Genomic DNA, 14337 nt, shown 5'->3' with positions numbered 1-14337 from the left:
TGGGTGCGTTGGCCCACCTGTAGTCCTAGCTACCTAGGAGGCTAAAGTGAAAAATGCATCATTATAAAAAAAATCTGTGATTTCACACTGTGAAATTGTATTAGTCCATTCTCACACTACTATAAAGATATCACCCAAGAGACTGGAGGATCGTTTGAGCCCAGGAGTTCGAGGCTGCTGTGGGCTATGATGGCACCGCTGCACTCCAGCCTGTGAGACAACATGCGGGCTTGTATTAAAAAAAAAAAAAAAAAAAAAGGCCAGACTTGGAGTGGCTCTCCATGCAGCAGGGACTGGGCAAAGTGGCCTGCGCCCACGAAGGCACCGCCACACTTGCCCCTACAGCTGCCCACTCGGGATCGCCGACGGCTTCCGCCGGCGCACAATGCCCTCAGCCACCAGCCACAGCGGGAGCGGCAGCAAGTCGTCGGGACTACCACCGGGTTGGGTTTCTCTGGGAGAGGGGTGGCTGCGGGAGCCGGGGCCTCCGGGCCAGCTTCTCAGCACCCTGCAACCGGTACTGGCACTGTGCAGACAGAGGCCATGAAGCAGATCCTAGGGGTGATTGACAAGAAACTTTGGAACCTGGAGAAGAAAAGAGGTAAGCTTGATGATTGCCAGGAACAAATGAACAAAGGGGAAAGCCTTAATCAAGATCAGCTGGATGCTGTTTCTAATTACCAGGAAGTCACCAATAATTTGGAGTTTTCTAAAGAATTACAAAGGAGTTTCATGAGACTAAGTCAAGATATTCAGAAAACAATAAAGAAGACAGCACGTTGGGAGCAGCTTATGAGAGAAGCTGAACAGAAACGTTTAAAAAGTGTACATGAGCTACAGTATGTTTTGGACAAACTGGGAGATGATGAAGTTAGAACTGACCTGAAACAAGGTTTGAATGGAGTGCCTATATTGTGAGAAGAGGAATTGTCATTGTTGGATGAATTCTATAAGTTAGTAGACCTTGAACGGGACATGAGCTTAAGGCTGAATGAACAGTATGAACATGCCTCCATTAACCTGTGGGACCTGCTGGAAGGCAAGGAAAAATCTGTATGTGGAACCACATAAAGTTCTAAAGGAAATTGTCAAATGTGTTTTTCAGTCAAACTACTTTGACAGCACCCACAACCACCAGAATGGGTTGTGTGAGGAAGAAGAGGCAACTTCAGCACCTACAGTTGAAGACCAGGTAGCTGAAGCTGAACCTGAGCCAGCAGAAGAGTACACTGAGCAAAATGAAGTTGAATCAACAGAGTATGTAAATAAACAGTTCATGGCAGAAACACAGTTCACCAGTGGTGAAAAGGAGCAGGTAGATGACTGGACAGTTGAAACAGTTGAGGTGGTAAATTCACTCCAGCAGCAACCTCAGGCTGCATCCCCTTCAGTACCACAGCCCAACTCTTTGACTAGAGTGGCTCAAGCAGATCCTCTTGTGAGAAGACAGTGAGTGCAAGACCTTATTGCACAGATGCAGGGACCCTATAATTTCATACAGGATTCAATGCTGGATTTTGAAAACAAGACACTTGATCCTGCCATTATATCTGCATAGCCTATGAATCCAGCACAAAACATAGGCATGCCCCAGCTGGTTTGCCCTCCAGATCATTCTGAATCTAGACTTGCTCAGCCTAATCAAGTTCCTGTACAACCAGAAGCTACACAGTTTCCTTTGGTTTCATCCACAAGTGAGGGGTATACAGCATCTCAACCCTTGTACCAGCCTTCTCATGCTACAGAGCAATGACCACAGAAGGAACAAATTGATCAGGTTTAGGCAACAATCTCTTTAAATACAGACCAGACTACAGCATCATCATCTCTTTCTGCTGCTTCTCAGCCTCAAGTATTTTTAGCTGGGACAAGCAAACCTTTACATAGTGGTGGAATCAATGCAAATGCAGCTCCATTCCAATCCATGCAAATGGTGTTCAATAGGAATACCCGAGTTCCCCCTGTTAATGAACCAGCAACTTTAAAACAGCAAAATTAGTACCAGGTGAGTTATAACCAGAGCTTTTCTAGTCAGCCTCACCAAGTAGAACAAACAGAGCTTCAGCAAGAACAGCTTCAAACAGTGGTGGGCACTTACCATTCTTGAACTGGTGGTTCACCGGACCAGTTCCATCAAGTGACTGGTAACCACCAGCAGCCTCCTCAGCAGAACACTGAATTTCCACGTAGCAGTCAGCCCTATTACAATAGCCGTGGTGTTTCTCATGGAGGTTCCTGTGGTGCTAGAGGCTTGATGAATGGATACCGGGGCCTTGCCAAAGGATTCAGAGGAAGATATGATGGTTGCCACCCTTCATTTTCTAACACTCCAAACAGTGGTTATACACAGTCTCAGTTCAATGGTCCCCAGGATTACTCTGGCTATCAACGGGTTGGATATCAGCAGGATTTAAAGCAAGGCTCTGGGCAGAGTGGACAACGGGGAGCCCCACAAGGTCAAGAGGGCCCCCAAGACTCAACAAAGAAATGCTGCAAATGAACACTTAGCAAGCAAATTAATCTGATTCACAGGATTATGTTTAATAGCCAAAAACACACTGGCCAGTGTACCATAATATGTTACCAGAAGAGTTATTATCTATTTGTTCTCCCTTTCAAGAAACCTATTGTAAAGGGACTGTTTTCATCCCATAAAGACAGGACTACAAGTGTTAACTTTATATTACCTGGATATGGAAGGAAATTATTTTTACTCTGCATGTCCTAAGTGTCATCTTGAGCCTTGTACATAATACTCAGATTCCTCACCCTTGCTAGGAGTAAAACAATATACTTTACATGGTGATAATTATCTCTACAGTTATTTGAAGTGGCTTGAAAAAGTCAAGATTGACTCTTTTGACATTGGATAAAACCTACATATCAGCCCTCGAGTTATTCAGTGGTAACTAACAAACTAAAATATTTCCCTAGAAAGGAAGATGAAAGGAGTGGAGTGTGGTTTGGCAGAACAACTGCATTTTACAGCTTTTCCAGTAAAATTGGAGCACTGAATGTTTAGATGCACATCAGATTATGCATGGGTCCTAATCACACATATAAGGGTGGCTATCAGCTTTGACACAGTACTGTTCATCTGGCCAAGCAACTGTGGTTTAAAAACACATGTAATGCACCCGAATGTTCATTGTAGCACAGTTTACAATAGCAAAGACCTGGAACCAACCCAAATGCCCATCAATGATAGACTGGACACGGAAAATATGTCACATATACACCATGGAATACTATGCAGCCATCAAAAACGATGAGTTCGTGTCCTTTGTAGGGTCATGAATGAACCTGGAAACCATCATTCTCAGAAAACTGACACAAGAACACAAAATCAAACACCGCATGTTCTCACTCATAGGTGGGTGTTGAACAATGAGAACACATTGACACAGGGAGGGGAGCATCACACACTGGGGTCTGCAGGGGGGAAATAGGGGAGGAACAGTGGGGGGTGGGGAGTTGGGGAGAGATAGCATGGGGAGAAATCTCAGATATAGGTGATGGGGAGAAATCTCAGATATAGGTGATGGGGAGGAAGGCAGCAAATCACACTGCCATGTGTATACCTATTGCATGTTCTTCACATGTACCCCAAAGCCTAAAATGCAATAAATAAATAAATACACATGTAAAATACTTTTTAACAGCTGATATTGTATAAGACAAAGCCAAGATGCAAAATTAGGCTTTGATTGTCACTTTTTGAAAAATATTCAGCAAATATGCGATGTAATCTGGATGACTGTTTCTGCACTTAATGTAAAATATTTAGATACACTTTTGAATACTTAACAGTTTATTTCAGACAATGAATTTTGTAAGGATTGGTACTATCTAGCACTCCTTATGACATGTACATTGTCTGTCACTAATTCTTGGATTTTGTTGTATTGTCATCTAAATTAGTACAGCTACTGACAAAAATCCCCAGTGAATAATCATAACACTCTTGGACACATGTTTTTCCTTCAGCTTGAAAGCTTTTTTTTTTAAAAAGAAAAGATATCAAATACCTGCTGCTACCACCCTTTTAAATGGCTATCTTTTGAAAGTCACCAGTGTGTGTTTAAGATTGATTTCCCTGTTTCAGGGAAATGACAGACAGTAGATTCAGTTCTGATGGTATAAGCAAAAGAAATAAAACATGTTTATAAAAGTTGTATCTTAAAACACTGGTGTTCAACAGCTAGCAGCTTATGTGAGTCACCCCATGCCATGTTAGTGTTACAAATTTTATGGGTACCTTCAGCAACATTTCTCTAGTACTTGCACTTAACCTTTTGTCTAATTTAATCTTAACTGAATTTTCCTTGTCTCCTGGAGGCATTTATATTCAAAGTGATGATTCCTTCCTTTAGATGCCTAGAGAGAGTCTCTAAATTTGATAAAAATGGATGCTTGAGTAGTAACTTAGCTTTATGTACTCTGTTGGAATTTGTGCTAGCAGTTTGAGTACTAGTTCTGCATGCCTATGAACTTAATGCTGCTTACTGTCTCATTCTGACTTCATGAAGAATTAATCCAACCTTTAAGCAAAGACTACGAAGTTAATATTTTTTGTGCAAAAATTAAATTTATTTTCAGCTGTTAGCAAAGGAATTTTTCCAGTACATGTGTGGGGGTCCGGTACATCTGCCAGGGGGCTTCCGACCAGCGGAGAGCCTCAGCCCCACTCAAGTGTTCTTAACCTGGAAGAGGGAGTGCACGGAAGAAAAGATAGATAGAGAGCGGGGTCTGGAGGACTGCCAGGCAATGCCGGAGCAAGAAGTGCCAAGACAGCAAGTTTATTTGTGCAAACTACAGGTTATATACCTTTCAGTGTTTGAGGAGTGACGTACATTCCATTGTATCTTGAAATAAAGTCAAGAATATAAATCACAAGAAAAGGGGTACAGAAAGTATGACTCTTAATCAAAGGGTGTACAGCAAAGGGACAATAAAGTTTACAAAAAGCGGGTCATAAATATAAACATGTGTTTTTCTAAAATCAGTTAAGCAAGCAAGTAAGATTGTTAACAAGGTACAGCTGGACCTTTCCAAATGTCATTCTAACCTTGCCTATTCATATAGGATCATATGCAAACAATATGATTGAGTTAGCAGAGGTAAATGAAGTCATACAGTTATTGTGCAGAGAAGGAACTAGGAGGCACACAATGTCTAACCACACAATGTCTCATTAGACCACAAGGCCTGAGCTCAGCCATTCTGTTGCTAATGTCAGAGGCAAAGATTGATGTTTATAAAATCAGTGCAACTAGACTTCCTCCTTTCCCTTAGCTCAACAGCCTCCAGGAGAGGAGAAATGTGTATGGGCTCAAGCTCAAGATGGCGAGGGTCCTGTCAAGGGCCCTTCGCAGGAGCGATCCCCACATACATGCTCAGCTATTTAAAAACAAAATTATTCTCAAATATTCATCATTGAATAGCTGGAGTTTTTGCTGGTTTTGTAAACTACCAAAATGGATAGGCGTTGAACATTCCATATTCAAAAGTTTTGTAGGGTGGTGGGAAATGGGGTATCTTCAATATTTATTTTTAAATAAAATAAAATAAGTTCTTGACTTTTCTAAAAAAAAAATGCCTAGGCAGGCAGATCACGACGTCAAGAGATCAAGACCAGCCTGGCTAACATGGCAAAATCCCATCTTTACTCAAATTATAATAATTAGTTGGGTGTGGTGGTTGACACCTGTAGTCCCAGCTACCCGGGAGGCTGAGGCAAAAGAACTGCTTGAACCTGGGAGGCGGAGGTTGCAGTGAGGAGGTCTTCAGCACCTATAATTTGACAGAAAATCTGTGACTTTTGTTGGTGACAAAAGTGTGGGCTCTTTTTATCTACCGTGGTTTGTTGTCCACATTCATCATTAAAGGAAGTGTTATCTTTCATTTAGAAATAAAGAAAACAAAGGGAATAATTTTCCCATCCAAGTTCAAAGATCCCCTGAATCTTACCCATGGAGCTCTGAGGAATTCCTGCACTTGTTTAGAAGCTGCAGAAGGCTGGGCACCATGGCTCACACCTATAATCCCAGAGCTTTGGGAGACCAAGGTGAGAGGATCATATGAGGCCAGGAGTTCAACACCAGCCTGGGCAACATAGTGAGAGCTTAACTCTATTTTTATTTTTATTTTCTTGGGATGGAGTCTTGCTCTGCTGCCCAGGTCAGAGTGCAGTAGTGCAATCTTTGCTCATTGCAGCCTCTGCCTCCCAGTTCAAGTGATTCTCCTGCCTCAGCCTCCTGAGTAGCTGGGATTACAGATGCCCACCACCTCTCCCAACCAGTCATGAGTTCGAGACCCAGCTGGGCATGGTGGTGGCCACCTGTAATTCCAGCTACTCTGGAGGCTGGCAGGATTTCACCATGTTTGTCAGGCTGGTCTCAAACTCCGCACCTTGTGATCCACCCACCTCGGCCTCCCAAAGTGCTGGGATTACAGATGTGAACCACCGTGCCCAGTCTTTACTTTTAAAAAATAAATAAAATTTTAAAAATAGAAAAAGAACCTGCCAAGAGCACAATGTCATGTCAGACACCATCCTTTGAGGTGAAAACCCCAAAAGTATTAAAGGCAGGCAGCAATTCAAGATATGGATCCCCCAGTCACTGTGAATAGTAACAGTAATGGATTTTCAAAGAATAGCAACCAAATTGTCTTATGTGCTGGATACCATGCAAAAGACTCTATCTCATTCCATCTGTCCACCTCATGCCTCTTAACCAGCCCAGATAACCTGACAATATTTCAGGTGAATTTTCTGGGTCATCACAGCCAGCTTTCATACCTGGGTCCCTGGAGGGGCTCAGGTCAAAAGAGGGTATGGGGGGCTGCTTGTCATCTCAGATGTGCCCCAGAATGGCTCATCCAGGCCCTGGGGTACCTCTGCAGGGCACTTCCTAGAATCTAACCTGACAACAGAACCCTCCCGTTTTGTCTTTGCATTCAGCTTTCATAATTCTAAGCTTCAAATTTTGCCATATGCTGGGTCAAATATACCTGCCTGGGCCAGGCACAGGGCCTCATGCCTGTAATCCCAACACATTGGGAGGCTGAGGTGGGAGGATCTCTTGAGGCCAGGAGTTCAAGACCAGCTTGGGCAACATAGCAAGATTTCATCTCAGCTGGACATGATGGCTCACACCTGTAATCCCAGGATTTTGGGAGGCCAAGGCAGGCGGATCGCCTGAGGTCAGGAGTTTGAGACCAGCCTGACCAACATGGTGAAACCTCATCTCTACTAAAAATATGAACAGTTAGCTGGGCATCGTGGCACATGCCTGTAATCCAAACTACTCAGGAGGCTGAGGCAGAGAATCACTTGTACCTGGGAGGCAGAATTTGTGGTGAGCCGAGATAGGGCCACTGCACTCCAGCCTAGGCAACAAGAATGAAAATCTGTCTCAACAAAAAAGAAAAAGATTCCATCTCTGCAAAAATCAAAAAATTAGCTGGGTATAATGGCATACACCTGTTGTCCCAGGTACTCGGGAGGCTGGGGCAGGAGGATCGCTGGAGTCCAGAAGTTTGAGGCTGCAGTGAGCTAGGGTTGCACCACCGCACTGTAGCCTGGGCAACAGAGTGAGACTCTGTCTCAAAAAATAAATGAATGAGATAAAATAAATGCCCACTTCTGTGGTCATATCCTTCAGATACAACAGATCAAGTCTTCGGGCTGCAGAGTAAGGATCAACTCTTGCTGCTATAACAAGAGTTTCAGGTCATGAGGCATCCAGGAACTGTTTAACTCTGCCCATCAGAACACCCTGGCAAAGGCCAATCCAGGTGCTCCATCTCCTAAAGACAGGCATGAGCAGGGACACCCAGACCTGCACACAGTGGATTCTACAACAGGGCTATGTGCTTCAACAAAGCTCTAAGTTTAAATATGGCCTTCAAGACCCCATGGACACCATGGAGAGAACCCCAGAGACAAGCCACTGAGTAGAGATTTGTGCATTAAAATCTTCTTGCCTCAGTTTGCTGCGAATGATGGTTTCCAGCAACGTAAAACCAAACACCACATGTTCTCACTCATAAGTGGGTGTTGAACAATGAGAACACATGGACACAGGGAAGGGAACATCACGCATCGGGCCTGTTGGGAGGTGGCTAGGGGAGGGATAGCAGGAGGTGTGGGAATTGAGGAGGGATAGCATTAAGAGAAATACCTAATGTAGATGATGGGTTGATGGGCACAGCGAACCACCATGGCATGTGTATACCTATGTAACAAACCTGCATGTTCTGCACATGTACCCCAGAACTTAAAGTATAATAATAAAAAAGAAAAAGAAAAAAATCTCTTCACCAAAGTGCCGCCTGGGTCTGTGACAGTTTTCCGGCTCATAGGTGTCCCGAGCAAACACTGCAGCAATGCCATCTAGTGGGCAAAAGGCCAAGTGTCACAACGCAGAGGATCCTCCAAGAGGAAAGCAAAGTCGTGGAATTCAGGGGCCAGAAAATTGTTGACCCAGACTCAGCTGGATTGGAATTTAGACTCTCACCCCAACCTCCCTTCTCTTCTACCACTAACTGTAAAAAATACTGCCAGGCATGGTGGTGCGTGCCTGTAATCCCAGCTATGCAGGAGGCTGAGGCGGGAGGATGGCTTGAACCCAGGAGTTCGAGGCTGCAGTTAGCTATGACCTCAACACTGCACTCCAGCCTGTGTGACAGAGCGAGACCCTGTTTCTGGAAAAATTTAAAAAGCAAAACGAAACAAACAACAACAAAAACTTAACACTGCAAATTCTTTCTGCCTTTTTTGGAATGTATATAAACCTTCCTCCAGCCTCTTTACCAGTTTTACAGAACAAAGATGCTTTTCCCAAGGACCTGGGAGCCATCTCTTTGAAATGTAATCATCAAGAAAGGTAGTACCCATATCTCCTAGTTTCAGTGGAAATGTGGCAGCCTAGCTTAGATGGATAGCAACCAGCAACCACAGATGACCCAATTACAGAGAAAACATTGGCAAACTCAGGAAAAATTCAATGTACTGGACACATCCCACCCCACACCCTTCCCCCCAACATTCTCTGGGACTCTCACACTACCGCACCCCAATGCTGATGCTTACAAACCCTCCAGGCCCGGCGGGGCAGCTGACACCTGTAATCCCAGAACTTTGAGAGGCCGAGGCAGGTGGATCATGAGGTCAGGTGTTCGAGGTCAGCCTGGCCAATAAGGTGAAACCCCGTCTCAACTAAAAATACACACACACAAAAATTAGACGGGCATGGTTGCGCATGCCTTAATCACAGCTACTTAGGAGGTTGAGGCAGAAGAATTGCTTGAATCTGGGAGGGACAGGAGGGAGTGAACCAAGATCACGCCATTACATGCCAGTAGAAAAGAAACTCTCCAGCTCATGGTGTCAGCAAAGTCAAAGTTAACCTTTTCTATCATCTTGAATAACGTCTTCCTTACCTGCTTAACTCTATCTGATGCAAATTTTCTTTGACATAGCTTTTCTGAGGATCCACCCTAGAGCTTGAAGTCCACTCCCACACCCCTAGTTTTTTTCCTGGTCTCTTTCAAACTTCCATTTTTCCTTCATTACTTCTTCAACATTCTCTCTTGTTACAACTGGCAATCCCTCTGCCTTCTCTTCACTCAATGCCTTTAGTAGATGCCGTATGTGCCAAATCTGTTCCTCTTTTAAGTGATTATTTCTTTCATGATATTTTTAATTGTTTTCCATAAGCATCTCTATTTGAGACATGAATCGCTCTACTGCACTTTCCTTTATTTGACATTGATAGTCTAGAAGTGCTTCACTGGTGAGCAATGTAACTTCTTTTGGTGGCCCATTATATGTATCCTATTTATTTGCTTTCCCTGAGTTTTCCATTGTGCTGGTTAGCTATTAAGAAATATACCTGAATTAAATTTAGAGCCTGCCTTCTGAGAGGAAAAGTAATGTATCCAGGGCTTCTATCCATGGTGGTGAGCGATGAGTTAACACTCTAATCAGATTAAGAAGGCCTGCCCTCTGTCTCATCTCCTGTAATTCTAGCACTTTAGGAGACCAAGGTAGGTGGATCACCTGAGGTCAGGAGTTTGAGACAAGCCAGACCAACATAGTGAAATCCCATCTTTACTAAAAATACAAAAATTAGCCAGGTATAATGGTGGGTGCCTGTAATCCCAGCTACTCAGGAGGCTGAAGCAGCAGAATCACTTGAACCCAGGAGGCAGAATTTCCAGTGAACCTAGGTCACGCCATTGCACTCCAGCCTGGATGATAAGAGCGAAACTCCATCTAAAAAACAAAACAAAACAAAACAAACAGAAAAAAAACTATCTTCTATGTTCTCCATGGGATTCCCAGTAGAAGAAGAGTAGTCAAGTGTTCAGGCCACCTGCCTTGATGGCATTCTGCATCAGTGACTGTAAGTGTTTCTCAATACATACACACACACACAGGTTGCTATTCAGAAATGCAGGCAGTAGGGCTAAAGACGTTCTCTTCCCTGGGACATCACCCACCAGCTAACTTAAAAAACATCTAAGCAACATCATGTTTTATGGTCTCTAGTCTCACGTTGTCAATACTAAAATTTCCAAACTTTAGGTAGTTGGAAATTGTATTAAGAATGATCTTTAGAGGCCAATTGTAAGGGCAGCTGAGAGAAAGGAGACTATACCCAAAGTCAGGCAAGAACTTTTTATTAACCTGCCAGGCTGCTCCCTAACAGTCCGAGGAAGCAGCCCTGAGCTTAAAATATGAGGGGTTTATGTGGGGTGGGGGGGACGCAAAAAAGGGTTTTAGGACTGAAGTAATCTGTCTGCTGGTAACAGTCACAGAGATAGTTTGTTAATTTGTAACAGACCTACAATGCATCATCCTGTGAGTTTTGTGGTGGCAGTTTTTTTTTTAAACACAGAAACCAGGATTTTTTTTACAGATATGTGTCAAACAGAAATTCACAATTATGGATAACCAACATGTTTTCTCTGTCCTTCCTCCAGCTGCCTGGATAGTTATAATCAGTCTTTGCTTAATTGTCACATGTCTGGCAGCCTTGGTGTGGCTCCTAGGTAGGGGGTTCAGGAATGCACCTGCAGAGCAATTGGAGGGGGGGAAGGTGTCAGCCTACACGGCTTGTCCCTAACACCAAGTACAGTGGCTCATGCCTGTAATCCCAATGCTTTGGGAGGCCAAGGCAGGAGGATTGCTTGAATCCAGGAGTTTGAGGCTGCAGTGAGCTATGATTGCACCACTTCCCTCCAGTCTTGTCAACATAGGGCACCCTGTCTGTAAAAGAAAAAAGAATTTAAATTATTAAACATAAAACAAATTTTCTAAAAAGCAAATTTTGTCAGTTAATTCAAAGTTCAAACTTCTCTCTCAACTTTACAAACATAACCATATATAGCCTCCTGAAAGCAGGAGGCAGTGTCTCTGGCATGCATGCTGTCCTGGGGGTCGCAACTGGCCTCTATTAAGATGTCCATTATCCTGTGCCCAGTGGATGGTCTCAGAGCAATGTAAGCCTGCTGGCATCAAACTCTCTTAACCAGGAGCATCCATAGAGAATGGCCACTTGTTCTGTCCCCAAGCCTTTCCAGGTCCTTTCAGTGGTAGCTTTAGAAATTTTCAGGCTTCTATAGACCCTGCACAGGATGCAAAACTAAAAACCTCACTCAAGCCTATAATCCCAGCAGTTTGGGAGGCAGAGATGGGTGGATCACAAGGTCAGGAGTTCAAGACCAGCCTGGCCAACATGGTGAAACACTGCCTCTACTAAAAACACACAAAAAAAATCAAGGCATGGTGGTGCTTGCCTGTAATCCCAGCTACTTGGGAGGTTGAGGTAAAATAATCACTTGAACCAGGGAGACGGAGGTTGCAGTGAGCCAAGATCATGCCATTGCACCCCAGCCTGAGCAACAAGAGTAAGACTCTGTCTCAAAGAAAGAAAAAGAAATAAAGAAAACTTCACCTGACTCCAAGGGCTGAGCACCTGTTTCCACATTCCTCTGGCCACCACATATTGGCACAGGACACTCTGCAAGAAACCTATTTTCCCATGAAATGCCAAAGCACTCTCTGTTTCAGCTTCTATGTCTATCTTTCCTCCTTTCTTCTTTCCTGTCTTCTCCAAATCTCTCCTGCACAATTCTCTAGTTGAAAGGTGAAAGGGAGTGGTCCTCCCTCTGGAGGGAATGGGATGCCCCTGATATCGAAGCCCCACACAGCAGCAGCCACAGTGAAAGTCTATATGCAGACCACCCAGCATTGCTCTCACTGCTGTGAAGAGAGGCAACTGGAATAGAGAAACACTTTGCTTTGCCAACAAAAGCCTACAGCAGTGAGTTCCCTATTGGCTCAGAAGAATATTGTTTGAAACACAGATCTAAATGAGAACACTTTGTCCTGGGCTACATCCACTCACTCTTGGAAGCTTGGAAGCCATGAGTCCTTCTTGTTAAATAGGTGAGAGAGAGAGAGAGACCTGGCCAACCTGAGAATTAGGGATAACTGATGGTAAAGTGAATTAAATATTGCCTGAGGAGAACTCTGTGCTTCTATATTTGTGTCCCTGTGAATGAACCATAACCTAACATAATAGGTAGACAAGACTGAAAACAGAAATATGCATCTGTAACAATAGCTGAGTCTTGGTCAACTCCAGTGGCCATACTTCAACCAGTCACACACTGCTGAGTGTCCAAATAAGGCAAATGCTGGGCTGTATAAAACCAGTGCAGCTGTTTCTGAACCTCACTTCTGATTTCTATAAGTCACTTTTCTTTTTCAGTCTGTAAATTTATTCTGACAATGAGGCACTCTTGAAGCCTCTCTGACTCTGCTGTGATGCTGGGGCCTGCCTGATTCACAAATCATTTTTTTTTCTTTCTTTGTTCCTTGCTCAATTAAACTTTGTTAAATTTAATTTGTCTGGAGTTTTCTTTAAAACTGAGAATGAAAACATATTGGTTTACTATCTAAGAACATGTGATCCTTTGTTAAAATTTTGCATGTATGTCCATTTTGGGGAAAGAGAAAGTTCATAGCTTTCATCAAACTGGTAGAATGTCATGTTATCGAAATGTTGAGACCTGCTCTTTTAAGGACTCTATCTGTCTAGTTTTGGATGGTATAATTTGCCTATGCTTTTGGGAATCACATTATTGCTTCAATACATAAAAATTAATTGTGATTACTTTGTTGTATATTGGAGTCTCCCAGCATCTTTCTGTGGTAGACAGGACTGTGTTTGTGCCTGGCTCTTACAGACAAGAAAGCCAAAACATGAGTTTTCTCATTTGGATCAGCAGCTACTGCTGTTGGCCAACTTTAAAAAAGCCTTCACCATCTAGACTGTCAGACAGCAAAGGGCCTGGGGGAATATCTTGGCCAAGCCTGTTGGTTTTCAGGGGAGGAAACTTGAGCTAAAAGTCTACACACACACACACACACACACACACAGACACACACACACACACACAACCTGAGAAGGGTCTTGTCTCCTCCATACCCCCTCAGTATTGGCAGAGAAACAAAACCAAATGGGTGGGTAGTCTAGGAAATGGAACAGCATCAATTCTGAAGGTGGGGACAGAGAAATAGAAGATATCCCATCTTAGAAACGGAAAAGCCTTGGCCAGGTGCAGTGGCTCATGCCTGCAATCCTGCCATTTTGAAAGGCTGAGGCAAGCGGTTCATGAGGACAAGAGATAGAGACCATCCTGGCCAACATGGTGAAACCCTGTCTCTGTGAAAAATGAAAAAAGAAAAATTAGCTGGGTGTGGTGGTGTGCACCTGTAGTCCCAGCTATTCGGGAGGCTGAGGCAGGAGAATCACTTGAACCCAGGACACTGAGGTTGTGGTGAGCTCAGATCGCCCACTGCACTCCAGCCTGGAGACAGGGAGAGACAGCAAAACCATAGCTGTCAACATTGGGGCTTGATGGGAACAATCAGATTCGGGGGTAGAGGTGATGAAAAGTAACATTAAATGTATTTTTTAAACACAGCTAATAAAAATTGTATAAGGCAAGTCTTCTCAAAACAAATCAAATTTCTTGGCATTAAAAACTTCCCCTTGTAGATAATGCTTTTCCTGAATCACCATCTTAAGTTGTTCAGAAAATGCCAGCATGATTCTCCATGTTTGGGTAAGGCAGAGTAAAACATGATGTTTTCTTGTTATTTCTTTGTCTTTAAATATTTGTAGCAGCCCCTGACAGCTTGAAAGTTAATATCTTTTCGGTTACATTCTCCTTTTACTCACTCTCTTCTTCCCCCTCCTGTCCCCTCCCATCCCCTCCCTTGCCTTCCCCTCCCTTTCCTTCCCATCCGCTTCCCTT

General features: G+C 43.6%; 1 pseudogene; it reads left to right on the top strand.

Moving 5' to 3' along the window:
* The first annotated feature begins 385 nt into the window (after window positions 1-385).
* Window positions 386-2508, top strand: LOC128928393 (caprin-1 pseudogene; annotated as a pseudogene).
* Window positions 2509-14337: the final 11829 nt, after the last annotated feature.

The sequence above is a fragment of the Callithrix jacchus genome, chromosome 1 (genome assembly GCF_049354715.1).
Source record: "Callithrix jacchus isolate 240 chromosome 1, calJac240_pri, whole genome shotgun sequence".
Taxonomy (NCBI): Eukaryota; Metazoa; Chordata; class Mammalia; order Primates; family Cebidae; genus Callithrix; species Callithrix jacchus.
The sequence above is the reverse complement of the archived record's forward strand: the minus strand, read 5'-3'. Positions and strand labels throughout refer to the sequence as shown.